The sequence below is a fragment of the Aquarana catesbeiana genome, linkage group LG02, assembly GCF_042186555.1.
Source record: "Aquarana catesbeiana isolate 2022-GZ linkage group LG02, ASM4218655v1, whole genome shotgun sequence".
Classification (NCBI taxonomy): domain Eukaryota; kingdom Metazoa; phylum Chordata; class Amphibia; order Anura; family Ranidae; genus Aquarana; species Aquarana catesbeiana.
In genome coordinates, this window is record NC_133325.1 from 346,530,813 (window position 1) to 346,544,550 (window position 13,738).

Genomic DNA, 13,738 nt, shown 5'->3' on the forward strand with positions numbered 1-13,738 from the left:
TTGCGTTCTGCGTTGTGAGACCCCATACTGTGGGCACGTTCGACTGTGAAGGGGCCTGAGAGGCCTAGCGCTTCCGGAATGCGTTGTGAGCAGAATTGAGATATGTCAGGTGCTTGTAGGAATTCGGGTATCCCCACGAATCGCAGATTGCTCCTCCTGGATCATCGAGTTTTTGTATAATATATTGGTTTGTCTTGTCCTTCGCTTGTTCCGTGGCCTGAGCTTGGTACATCTCCTCTTCCATGCTGGATAGGCGGTGTTCTAGCTCGTTCAGCCTAGTGGTGTGTTCTCCTAGCTGGGCCTTTATTTGTTTCATCCCCGTATTTACTGCTTTTTCCACTGATGCTGCGAGGGGACAGGAGGGCTGCTATAGCCTGTGCTATGCGCTCTGTGTTGTGGTCCCCAGCATGTTGTGGAGTGGGGTTTTGTATGGAAAAGGCCTGAGAGAGGGAGGCTTGAGGAGAGGAGGCAGGATGAGGTGGTGTCTGAGCAGCTGAGGCGCTGTCTGTGCTGTTTGCGTGCGGGAGCCGATGACTTCAACGAATCGGTCCATAGGCAGTCAGATATCACCCGGGGGGTAACCGAGGGTGGATGTTGGCTTCTAGGCTGTATTTATATGCCTGTTTTGTGTCTGTAGAGCGGGAGCTGCGGAGAGGAGCAGCTACTCCATGCGGCGCCGGAACCGGAAGTCTAAAAGCATTCTTAGTTAACTCCATTTTGTCACACCTGCCTAAGACTTTTGCACAGCCATATCTATCTATCTATATATCTATCTATCTATTTATCTATCTATCTATCTATCTATCTATCTATCTATCTATCTATCTATCTATCTATCTATCTATCTATCTATCTATCTATCTATCTATCTATCTATCTATCTATCTATCTATCTATCTATCTATCTATCTAGATATATATATATATATATATATATATATATATATATATATATATATATATATATGGTATATATCATACTGATCTGCCATAAATTTTTGACCACCCACCTAATATTGAGTAGGTCCCCCTATTGAAGCCAAAACAAACCCTTTTGCTGCCAAAACAGCCCTGACCTGTTGAGGCAGGGATGCCAGTAAACCACTAAAGGTATGCTGGGGTATCTGGAACGAATCTGTTAGAAGCACAACCTGTAGATTGTGAGGGGGGAAGTTAATGGATCAGACTTGTTTTTCCAGCACATCTCACAGATGCTCAATTGGATTGAGATCTGGAGAATTTGAAGGCCAGGGCAATACCTCAAATATTTTATTGTGTTCCTCAATCAATTCTGGAACCATATTTGCAGTGTGGCAGGGCACATTATCCCACTAAAAGAGGCCTCCAACATCAGGAAATATTGTTTCTATGAAGGAGTATACTTGGTCAGCAACAATGTTTAGGTTGGTGGTACATGTCAATGTAACATCCACATGAATGGTGGGACTAAGCATCACACTGCCTCCACCAGTTTTCCTTCTTCCCATGCTACACCCTAGTGCCACCTTTTCCCCAGGTGCACACTCAGTCAGCATCAACATGATGTAAAAGAAAACTTAATTCATCAGATCAGTCCACCTTCTTCCATTGCTCTGTGGTTCAGTTCAGATGCTTATGTGCTGACACTTGCTCATCCCCTGTGGCTGAGCAAGTGTCCCATCTAGACAATGAATACGGGAAAGGACATCTGCATTATTCTGAAGTTTCCCAACTCTATGCTCCACTGTAAACTTTAATGCTTTAAGAGTGAGGAACCACCTTGTCACACAACTGTTTTTCTCTTGTTATCACACATCCATTTGAGAGGGGCATGATCAGTGACTTTTTTGAATAGTCTCCCCACCAGGTAATACTTCAAGGCCCATTTGATAGTTAAACATTCCTTATCAACAATGGCATAGTTTTTCTCATGTCTGTTCAGCTTTCTGCTCAGGTAGACCACTGGGTGCTCATCACTGTCTCTGATTTGGGACAGTACCGCACCCAGTCCCACATCAGAGGCATCTGTCTGTACCACAAACTCCTTTTTGAACTCTGGGGTCACAAGCACAGGTTGCACACAAAGAGCTTGCTTCAACACATGAAATGCCTTCTCTGCCTCAGGATTCCACTTAATCATGACCGACCCTTTACCCTTCGTCAAATCTGTCAGTGGGGCTGCAATGGTGGCAAAATTGGATATAAAACGCCTGTAGTATCCTGTGATCCCAAGAAAAGCACAAACTTGTTTTTTATTTATAGGTTGGGGCCACTTTTGAACTGCCTCCATTTTATTGATCTGAGGCTTGATCAGCCCTCGACCCATACGTAGTATCAAACGTAGCCAAGGTATTTGGCCTCCTCCAAGCCTATGGCACACTTTCTGGGGTTGGCAGTGAGTCCTGTTTTCCTAAGGGAATCTACAAATGCTTGTACCCGGGGCAAATGAGATTCCCAATCTGGCCTGTGGATGACAACATCGTCCAAAAAGGCGGCTGTGTATTGGCCATGTGGTCTTAAGCTCTTTTTCATCACTCTCTGGAATGAGGCAAGAACACCATACAAACCAAACCGCTTATACTGGAAAGACCCCTTGAGGGTAGAAAAGACTGTTAGGGGTATCTGCCAAAAACCTTTAGTCAGATCTAAAGTAGCTATGTACAGGCACTTCTCAATCTGTCAACAAGCTCGTCAACCTGAGGCATTGTGTACACACCGAATTTAGACACGCTGTTCAACTTCCTGAAATCATTACAAAACCTTATACTTTCATCTTGTTATGGGACCAACACTATGGGACTTGACCAGTCACTATGGGACTCCTCTATCACATCCAACTCTAACATGTTCTTTTTTTTTCATTTGAAACTGCTTCTCGCTTTGCTTCGGGGGTATTCTATAGGGCTTTACTTTTACACAGACTCCTGGTTCCGTGATTATGTCATGCTGTATAACGGTGGTCAGTCCGGGCAGGTGAGAGAAAAAGTCTCTATTTTTACTCACAAACTCTTTAACGTCCTTTTGTTGGGCCACTGACAAGTTTTCAATTCTGGGTACCTCAGGTGCCAGTAAAGTCTCTCTGTCCTTCCAAGATTTCAAGAGATTAACTTTGTAGTTTACTTCCCCTACTCTTTCCATAATTTCAAAGGGACTTTGCCACTTTGCTCGAAATTTACACTCAACCGTGGGGACTAGTACCAGCATTCTATCACCAGGGTTGAAGGTTCGGGTCTTGGCACCCTGATTATAAACCCTTCTCTAGGCCTCCTGGGCTTGCTCCATATGTTCCTGTACAAGCGGCATGACAGCCGCAATTCTATCTTGCATCAGTGAGATATGCTCGTTGATGCTTCTATAAGGCGCGGTCTCTCCCTGCCACATTTCTTTTGCGACATCTAGCAATCCCCTGGGATGTCTACCATACAGTAGTTCAAAAGGGGAATGCCCTGTAGATGCTGGAGGTACCTCCCGCATGGCAAACATGAGGTATGGCAGCAAAAAAATTCCAATTTCTCCCATCATTGTCCAGCACCTTTTTCAACGTGTTTTTGAGCGTTTTGTTAAATCTCTCCACAAGACCATCAGTTTGGGGGTGATAGACAGAGGTACGGAGATGGGAGATTTTGAACAACTTACACAATTCTTTAGTGACTCTGGACATAAATGGTGTGCCTTGATCCGTTAATACTTCTTTTGGAATACCCACACGACTAAATACCTTGACAAGCTCTTTGGCAATAGTCTTTGCTGAGGTATTACGCAAGGGAATGGCTTCAGGATACCATGTGGCATAGTCTAGTATTACTAGTATGTGCTGATGGCCCCAGGCAGATTTTAATACTGGTCCCACCAGATCCATGCCAATTCTTTCAAAAGGCACTTTAATTATTGGTAACAGTACCAGCGGACTGTGAAAATGGGGCGCTGGCACAGAATACTGACACTCTAAACATGACTCACAATATTCTTTGACATATGCATGTAACCCAGGCCAAAAGAATCTCTGGGTTATGCTGTCCTTGGTTTTTTCTATACCCAGATATCCGCCCATTACATGATTATGGGCTAAATCTAATACCATCCGGCGATAGGGTTTGGGAACCACTAGCTGCTCTACTTCCTCCCCTTGCTTTATCACCTGATACAACAAGTTATTCTTAAGAGCCATGTAGGGAAAAGACACCCCTACATTAGGTTCAACAGGTTCCCCATCCATCATTTTAATGTTTTCTCTGGCTCTATTGAGTGTGGTGTCTTTTAGTTGTTCTGTACAAAATTCATCTTTCCTGACTTCCAAGTCAGTCACCACGTTCTGCCCACTCTCACTATTATGCCGCGTACACATGGTCAGATTTTCCAACGGAAAATGTTCGATGGGAGCTTTTTGTCGAAAATTCCGACCATGTGTAGGCTCCATCGGACATTTTCCATCAGAATTTCCGACACACAAAATTTGAGATCTGGATCTCAAATTTTCCTTCAACAAAATCCATTCTTGTAAATTCCGATCATGTGTACACAATTCTGACACACAAAGTTCCACGCATGCTCAAAATCAAGTACGAGACAGAAGCGCTCGGTCTGGTAAAACTAGCATTCGTAATGGAGATAGCACATTCGTCACGTTGCAAATTTAGAAATCTTTTAATGCAGCACATTCTCTTCTTCTTTAGAATGTTAGAATAATGAAGTTGTTTTGCTGCTCATATTCACACAGAGTTCTCACAAACTGATTTCTTTATTATTTCTCGTGATTTCATGAATATTTTTTTTTCTTCAGATCTCCATAATAATGTTTAGAATTTTTTTTTTTTATAATTGTATTTTTATTAGGTTTTTTAACATTGTAGAATGGATAAGTACAGCAGTAATGTTGTACAATATAGAGTATAAAATATAAAGTTTTTGAGAACATCTTTATAACAAAACAAGGTAAGTACATAGGAACAGAGTTCACAGTTACAGAGCACGAGCCGCTCTGTACATTTTGTCCAGGATGTAGAAAAAGAGTATTCCTAAAATAGAAGTGCAGGATCAAAAGTGTAAGTTAGTTACATAAAAGAGAAAAACATAGATTCTATGAAAGATATGTGGTATGGAATAATAAGTTCTGAATAACACATGTGAAAATGGGGCAACTGGGGGGGGGGGGGGTGGGATTTCATGATCATATGGGATGCCTATGCCAGTAAAAAAAAAACTTAAAGAACGGTGTTTGGCATAGGAGTCCCAAATTCCGACTTATCCCAGGGTTCCCACAATTTTTCAAATTGGGGGATAGTGTCATGTACTGAGGCCGTTAGATATTCCATCCTTCGGATATCAGTTACTAATTGTAAAAATTTGGGCCAAGGGGGAGGGGCATCGGACAGCCAACATAGGGGAATAAGTCGTTTGGCAGCCAGTAGTATGTAAGAAAGAAGCCGGTTAGCTCTTTTGGTTAAGCCAGGGAAAGGAAGGCCCAACAAATAGTGTAATGGGTCTAATGGGAGAGATTTATCCAACACTTTCTGTATCAGGAGCCCCACCTCACCCCAAAAAGGTTGTATCCTTGAACACTGCCAAAATATATGGAATAAGGAACCCGTGTCAATCCCACAACGCCAACAGCGCAGCGAGATTGAGGGGTCGTATTTATGAATAACATCAGGGGTTCTATACCAAAACATAAGAATTTTCATAGAAGTCTCCCGTTGGGTCACACACTTGGAGGACTTGGAAACAGAAGACCAAATCTTGTCCCATAACTGAATTGAAATAGATCTGCCTAACAAATGGGACCACTTTCCCATATAATGATGCATGGTCTCAGTCAGAGGTGTCGACTCATGAAGGATACGATGGATGGAAGATATTAAGTGTAGCTGATGGGGCCCTTGAGCGCATATGTATTAGAAATTAGTTGGACTTTCGAGGGATAATGATGAAGATTTAGAGTGGAAAAAGTGCCTAACCTGCAGGTAGAAGTAAAAAAGTTGGGGAGGGATATTGAATTTCTCACGTAAGGTGTCAAAGGGATGTAACTTTCGCGTAACCGGGTTTACTAAATTTCGAAGTTAAAAGAGGGAGGCGTTAAGCCATGGGAAGATCCTGCTCAAGGACAAACTGTCTGGTATGAGTGGGTTAAACAGTACACTGATGAGCGGGGAGCAGAGTGAGGCGAGTTGGTATTTTTTAAGACATTTACGCCAAATAGTTATAGTAAAATTCATTGGGCCAGTGCACTGGTGTCTAAAGGTGGGATCTAAAGGAATCCTCCCAAACCAAGATACATGGGTGAACCGGGTATATCACACCCTTCTCAATAGCGGACCATTGATTTGGAGCAAACAGGGAGGACCAGGAAATAATAGGCCTTAAATGTGAGGCATAATAATATTTGAAAATGTCCGGTGCACCCATTCCACCCCTGGACCTCGGAGCAAACACCACTGAACTGGCTATACGGTGGGCCCTATCGCCCCATATGAACTTTAGAAAGTTACGTTGAAGTGTCTTTAATTGGGATGAGGGTAAAGCAATTGGTAACGTTTCAAAATGGTATAACAGTCTAGGTAAAATAGACATTTTTAAAACGTTTATCCTGCCCAATAAAGATAACGGATACTTAGCCCAAGACCTCAAGGATTTATTAATTTCCAGAACTAAGGGAGGAAAGTTAGCAGAGTATAGAGAAGAGTAGGATGGGGTGAGAAGGATACCTAAATATTTGAGGGAGGTTTTACACCATTTATAGGGATAGGACTCTTTGAGTTGTGATAATATGGGTAATGGGATATGTATGGGCAGAGCTTCAGTTTTAGACGTGTTAACCTTATAGCCCGAAATGGCCCCGAAGGAAGACAACAATGTTTAGAATTTTTGGTTATAGTGTTTTGGGTTTTTTTTTATAGTGATCTCCATAATTTTTTCTTTCGTTTTGTGTCAAGTTACCACAACAACATTATTATCTTTTATTTTTTAACCTCAAGGAGGTTGGTTTGTGTCCCTTGTTAATTTGACATTGTATTTTTGAAATGTACCTGCCCACTCAGAAACAAACTGTCCTTTTTGAAGTAAAACACATAGGCAAGTATTTGTGAAAAAGAAATAGCCATTTATTCTGGGTCATAACAAAAAAAAAAAGGAAGAAGGCAACGCTGGAGAAACTGGTGAAGTTAGCAAAGCCTTTGTACCCCAGGGCACATATCAATTATTTTACAGTCAAAATTGGTGGCCCGAGGAGTCCTTATAATAGTGAGCACAATCCGGTCCAGGACTACAAGAGATCAGGAACAGCAGCAGATGTCATATATGTCCCCAGGCTGTGGTCTTAAAACAGCCTGCGTCTTTTGTCAGACCAGACTGAACCCAGGCCATCACTCTCTTGTCTTCCTTCCACACTTCCTTCCAGGCTTGCTTCCAGGCTGTGTCTCTGGTGTTGTAGTTGTGGCAAGAGGTGGAGGAGGAGGAACATGGTTCAACTCACAAATGTGGCTTTGGCTTGTGAGTTCGCCCCTCAACCCCTTATTTAGGGCTTGTAACATAACTTCCTCACAGAAGAGGCGTTGGCCCTCCTCCATTTCCAGCATTTTGCAGGCTGCCATGTAGGCATAGTCCTCTTGAAGACTGGGGGGGTTCTGAGGGCCACAGTAGCCTTCAGAAATAGGCCAAGTGCTCCTCCAGGTTACTGCTCTTCCTGGCACTTTTTTGTGGAAGGCGGAGGGGAGGGACCTGGGATTCGGGCAGGCTACTGGACCTCCTGGCTGCCACTTACCCCTGCCACCTCCTCACTGCCACTTTCCACGGCCTGGCTGAGGCTTTCCTGTGTATGAAAAAGGGACTTAGTTTTAGTTTTTGGTTCATCAATCGCACACAATTTCCAGCTCATGACTGTTGCAAATTGAATGTTAATAAATAGAAAAGACTATCATTCTGACCCAGCATTTTTCATTCTTGTCCCAATCATTTGTGGCTACTACTGTCTACTGATATGTAAAACCCTTTGTAAAATCAAAAATTACTGATCAATAATAACATCTACTTAACATCATTAATGATTTGACTAGAAATAACAAGGCTATACCTGGCTCAAGCTGGGCTCCTCCACATCTTCTTGGCTGGATTGCCCAGGTTGGACATCGGAAGCCTCAGCTGAGGTGGAAGGAAGAGTGGAAGGAAGGTTTGAGAGTGATTGCCTGGGTTAAGTCTGGTCTGCCAGAAAATGCACTCCTGATCTCTGGGAATCCTGAACCTTATTGTGCTCCCTATTATATGTGCTCCTCATGCCACCAATTAGGGCCTTCAAATAGGAGATGTCTGCCGTGGGGATCACCGCCTTCACATATTCCAGCAATTGATCCAGCGCTGCCTTCCTCTTTGTTTTATTGTTATAAAAGGGGTGGTTTACCTGCCACAGACAGGGCAGCTCCCTGTACATACTAATGAATATGGGGATAAAGTCCTGATGATTCAATAGATCCATTTTATCTGCAAGACACAACACAAGACAAATCCTAATGTCAGGCTAAACTCTCCTAATCGTGTCCCAGTATAGGCCTCAATCTAGAAGCAGTATAGGCCACTGATGCACCAAGTTAAAATTGTGCCTTCGTTCAAACCATCAGCGCTTCCGATACACCTTCCTCCTCTCACAGATTATACGTATGACGCATGCGTGTTATGCTTTATATACACTACACATGCGTGAAACTTCGCCCGCCCCAGACATTCTTTCTAGTCTATTCCCCGCCCCTTGTCTTTTGGTGCAGTGGGAGAGCGCATGGCGGAGACAGAGAAGGTGCCTCAGCAACAAGGAGGAAAGCCTGGAGCCACAAACTTCCCAATCCCAGAGGATATTTAAAGCCTCAAATATGGCCTTTATAGAGATGGTGGAGACGGTGGACTTCTTCAAGAGGGCCGACCATGATGGGAAGCATGGACCGTACTCAAACACAAATGTGAGAGAGGCCAAGATCATGATTAAAGTTGAGAAAAGTCTGTAGAAGAATTTTGGGATACGGTGATCCAAGGATCAACTGAGGAAACGATGGTCAGACCTCAAACTGAGGGAGCAGGATCAGTACAGAAGAATCAAGAGAGTGCTGCAAAAAAGTAAGTATTTTGTCCTGTGTTCCTTCTTCTTATTACTTTCGTGCTACTCCATGTGCTTTTCTTTACTGTTGTACAGTATAAAATGGCAAGTTTCAGGGTCGTGGGCACAGTAATCGTTCGTAGTAAACATTGTTCGTTCGCCCTCTAAGACAATGTTTTTGTCATATGCAGGTTAACTACATTTGGTCAGGCCTATTAGTCTTAAAAGAAGTTTAGTACATTGTTGTCTAGATTGGTTTGTAACTAGAATGAAATGTAAACTTGATTCAGTGTAAGGAGAGGACACTCAGCAGCTGTTTACACATCTGGACGCAGGAGCACTAGTGTGGGACACCAGAACAAACTTTTTAGGGTGTCCCACATAGAGACACCCCTAGTATCCACTGGAGCACCTATGTGTGAAACTTTACCCAAAAAGGTAAGTATTCCAGCTTGAAGAAAGTGAAAAAATAATTTGTTCAGCTTTGAACTCTGCCAAAATAGACAATTGATCGACACTTCCAAGAATTCTTTCATATTCCTATTTCTTGCCTCCAACATCTGTGTGCTAAGTATACCTTTATTTTATTCACATAGGGGAAAAAAGACTCGGGACGTCTGAGGTCACCAGGAACCCCCAACCTCCTAAAGAAGGGGAAATCCAAAAACAACAACCAGAAGATGTGGATGAAGGAGATGTTTATGAAGTGGGCCAAATAGTGACCGGTGAGTGTCTGAGACCACAGCTTCAAGTAATAGATGGATGCCTGCATATTTCTAAAACATGGTGTGTTTTTTTCTTTTAGGTGATATGGATGTTGTGGAATAAGAATCTCATTTCACCAGTGCAAGTGCATACGTCCTCATCGGGGAGATCATGGTGTGCAGTTGGGATTTACAGAAGATCAAGGAAGACATCAATGATGTTGAAAAAGTACTCAAAAAATTGATATTTTTGGCAGAATCAAAAACACACCAACATTTCTAAAATTGTTTCTCTTTTTCTAACTTTTCTCTAAAATTTTTAAAGCCAAATTTTTAAGATCCACACAGTGGGGTTGATTTACTAAAACTGGAGAGTGCAAAATCTGGTGCAACTCTGCGTGGTAGCCAATCGGCTTCTAACTTTTTGTAGCTTTTTCAATTAAGTTTTGACAAAGTAATCTGGAAGCTGACTGGTTTCTTTGCAGAGCTGCACCAGATTTTGCACTCTCCTGTTTTAGTAAATCAACCCCAGTGTGTCAACATGTGCTATCTGCCATCACGGGATATCAAGGTACGCGTATTGGGGGTGCAACCCCTTCCTCGCAACTATGGTAGCTGAGAGGAAGGGGTTGCACCCCCGAAACATGTCCATTGGTCACCCATGATGGGAGCTAGCACATGTTGACATTAGGCATAGGATCAGGAGGGAAATCCCCATTTTGACTGTCAATTTGTGTGCATCTTCAAAATTTGGCTTTCACAGGGGTGACATCACCCCATCTGATGAAGGCAATATCAACACAATTGTCTGATATTGCCTTCACTTTCTCAAAGTTGAACTTTGGAAGTTCCTGAGTTGTGTATTGTTTTAAGGTTTTAAACATGCCTGTTTTAAAACAAAAAAGGATATTTGTACTGTCCAAAAAAAAAATGTGATTACTAAAATATGTTGGTTGTTTCAAAAACCCTTTTCTAACACACATGTGAATGTGCACAGAGTAAAAAGTTTTGTACTCAACACTGTGTGGCTTCTTCTTTCAATGCTTAATATCATTTTTTGGACTAGGTTGGTGTTTACACTGAAATGGGGGTTATTTAATAAAGGCAAATCCACTTTGCACTACAAGTGCACTTTCAGTGCAGTTTCATGTGCACTTTTGCAGTGCACTTTGAGTGCAAAGTGGATTTTCTTTTAGTAAATAACTCCCACAGTGCTTTATAATTTGCCATAATCACGCCATTTTCGTGACTCGCCAAAATTCATTCATGGTGCTAAAAATTATGAATATTTTTCTCAGTAATGCATTACATACATTACCAACAAAAACAAGGTGTGTGTGTAGCAGACCTACAACATAATAATAGTTCGCTGAAGAACAGATTGTCACCTCATGTATCAAATAAATTACGTTTGCACTATTAAAGAAAATGGCCAAAAAGAAAAGCCCATTGGAGAACCTAGGAGACAGCTAAAAGAAACCCAGGCAGTAAAACAAAGGAAATCTTCTTTCATCTTAAGTAAAAATTTTTTTGATAAAATGTTTCTTAAACGCCGTCAGGGTTGCTTCTTGAAGTCCGACCTCAGGCCCAAACTGAGGCCACATAGTTCATTGAATCTCCCCTAAATAGTTGTGGAGAATGCAGCATGCAAGGAGTATATGGTTAAGTTTATATTCTGACATGTTGATTGCCGTAAGGAATAGGAGGAACCGGCTGCCCTTTATCCCAAAAGTGTTCTCCACCTCTCTTCTGGCTCTGGCCAGATGGTAGTTATAAACCCTCTGATCCGGGGTGAGGTCCTCATGGCTTCAAAACGGTCGGCTGGTCAGAACGAACTAACAGAAAGCACTGAAAAACAGAAAGGCCGAAGCTGAAAATCAGAAACGAGAACGCACGGAAAATCAAATATGCAATATAAATACGAACCCACAAGCACAAACTGAAGAGCAGTAATGATCGGTAAAGCACGAGTCTGAAAAGCGTGAATCATCTCCCATCAAACTTCTACTAACACGAGATTATCAGAAGGAGCCCAAAGGGTGGCGTACATGTTGTACGTCACCGCGTTCTTGACGTTCGGAATTTCCAACAACATTGTGTGACCGTGTGTATGCAAGACAAGTTTGAGCCAACATCTGTTGGAAAAAATCCCATGGATTTTGTTGTCGGAATGTGCGATCGTGTGTACATGGCATTAGAGTCAGAGATCATTTCTTGTTCATTATCCTCAAGCTAGGGATCGGATTCCAGCTTCTCCTGCTCTCAAGCCATTACAGAAAAAGGAAAAGGGTCTACCCCTTCCTTGGACACCCCAACAGTTTCCCTTTCAGTTTTGAAATAAAAAGGGTCCGGAGTGAGTTCCAGTGTTTCCTCAGCGGGGGGTGCTCTGTCCTCCTGACTCCTTTTGTTTTCCCATAAACTCCAAAAGTGTGGAAAATCTCTGCCCACTAGGGTTTTATGAAGTATTGAGGTTACCACCCCCACTGAATATGTCACAGTGTCCCAAGGGATATCAACCTCCACCACAGCAGTGTGGTAGTCACATGTTTCCCCATGTATGCAAAACACCTCAATAGTGCAACTTTGCAGGATTTACAAAATCACCTTTGACTAATGTCACAACACTACCAGAATCTAGCAGAGCAGTGACTGGCTTTCCATCAACTGAAATCATACACATTTGTTTTTACATGCATCCCTGGCATGATGTAGTACATGTGCAAAAAGAGACATGCGTTTTTTTCAAATAAGCATTATCACATTGCATTGGTTCAACATTTAGGGAACAGTTTGCAGCAATATGACCTAACGAATGGCAACAATAACATTTTATGTGTTCTGTAGCTAATCGTCTAAACTGACTCAGGGACCTTCCTGACCTATTTGGCCAGTCTCCAGGTCCTGAGCCCATAGTCTTATTATCTGTGGCAACAGTATTGTAATTTTTCCCTGAGCCCTTGAACCCTGAAACCATCTTACTGGATCCTCTGGGTGGTTTTTCACCCCTAGTGACATTGGAGTGGGGCACGGATGGGTTCAACAAGTCCTCAGCAGCAGTGTATCTCTCCACTAGGTCCATCAGCTGGTTTGCAGTCTTAGGGTCCCCATGGCTGACCCACTTGCTCAAAGTGGCAGGAAGTGCACACAAATAACTGTCCATGACCACACGCTCCACAATCTTAGGGCCTGACAAAGTCTCTGGCTGCAGCCACTTCTTGGTGAGGTGTATCAAGTCAAACATCTGGGAGCAGGGTGGTTTATTATTACTGTATGACCACCGATGCACCCGTTGAGCCCAGACTGCAATGGTGACGCCCAGGCGTGCAAGCATCTCAGGCTTAAGTGTCTCAAAATCCTGGGCAGCATCTGGTTCCATGTCAAAATAGGCCTTTTGGGAAAGGGTGCTAGCAGTCCTGCCCATTGCTCTTTTTGCCATCCTTCTCAAACAGCAACTCTTTCAAAATTTGCTAGGTAAGCTTCCACATCATCTGCAGGTGTCATCTTCTTCTTCTGTAATAGCTAGCACGCACCATTTTCTGTTCCACCGGCAAAGGACCTGCGGACCCCCTTCTTTAACTCCACCAGGGCCTCCACAAACTGGCAGTTGATTTCCTGCTGGGCTGCGATGCCCTGGTGATTTGCCTCCTGCTGCACTGCAGTGGCCATTGCAAACTGGCAGTTTGCTTCCTGCTGCTGGCGAAAGGCTTCCTGCTGGGTTGCAGTGGCATGGTGATTCACCTCCTGCTGTTGGTGGTTGGCTTCCTGCTGCTGGAGGTTGGTTTCCTTTTAACACGTCCTCCATCTTTCCACTTGTTCAGGAAGATGCCCGCCAAAAATCCACCATATGTCAGGGGTTAGCTCAAGGGGAATCAGCTTTCCTGGGAAAAAGGTAGTCCAAATGGCAGGGTTTCTTAAAAATGTGACTTGTAGCCAGTTTTATTTTAAAAGGTTGCATGAAAATTAAACAGACAAAACAGAAAAT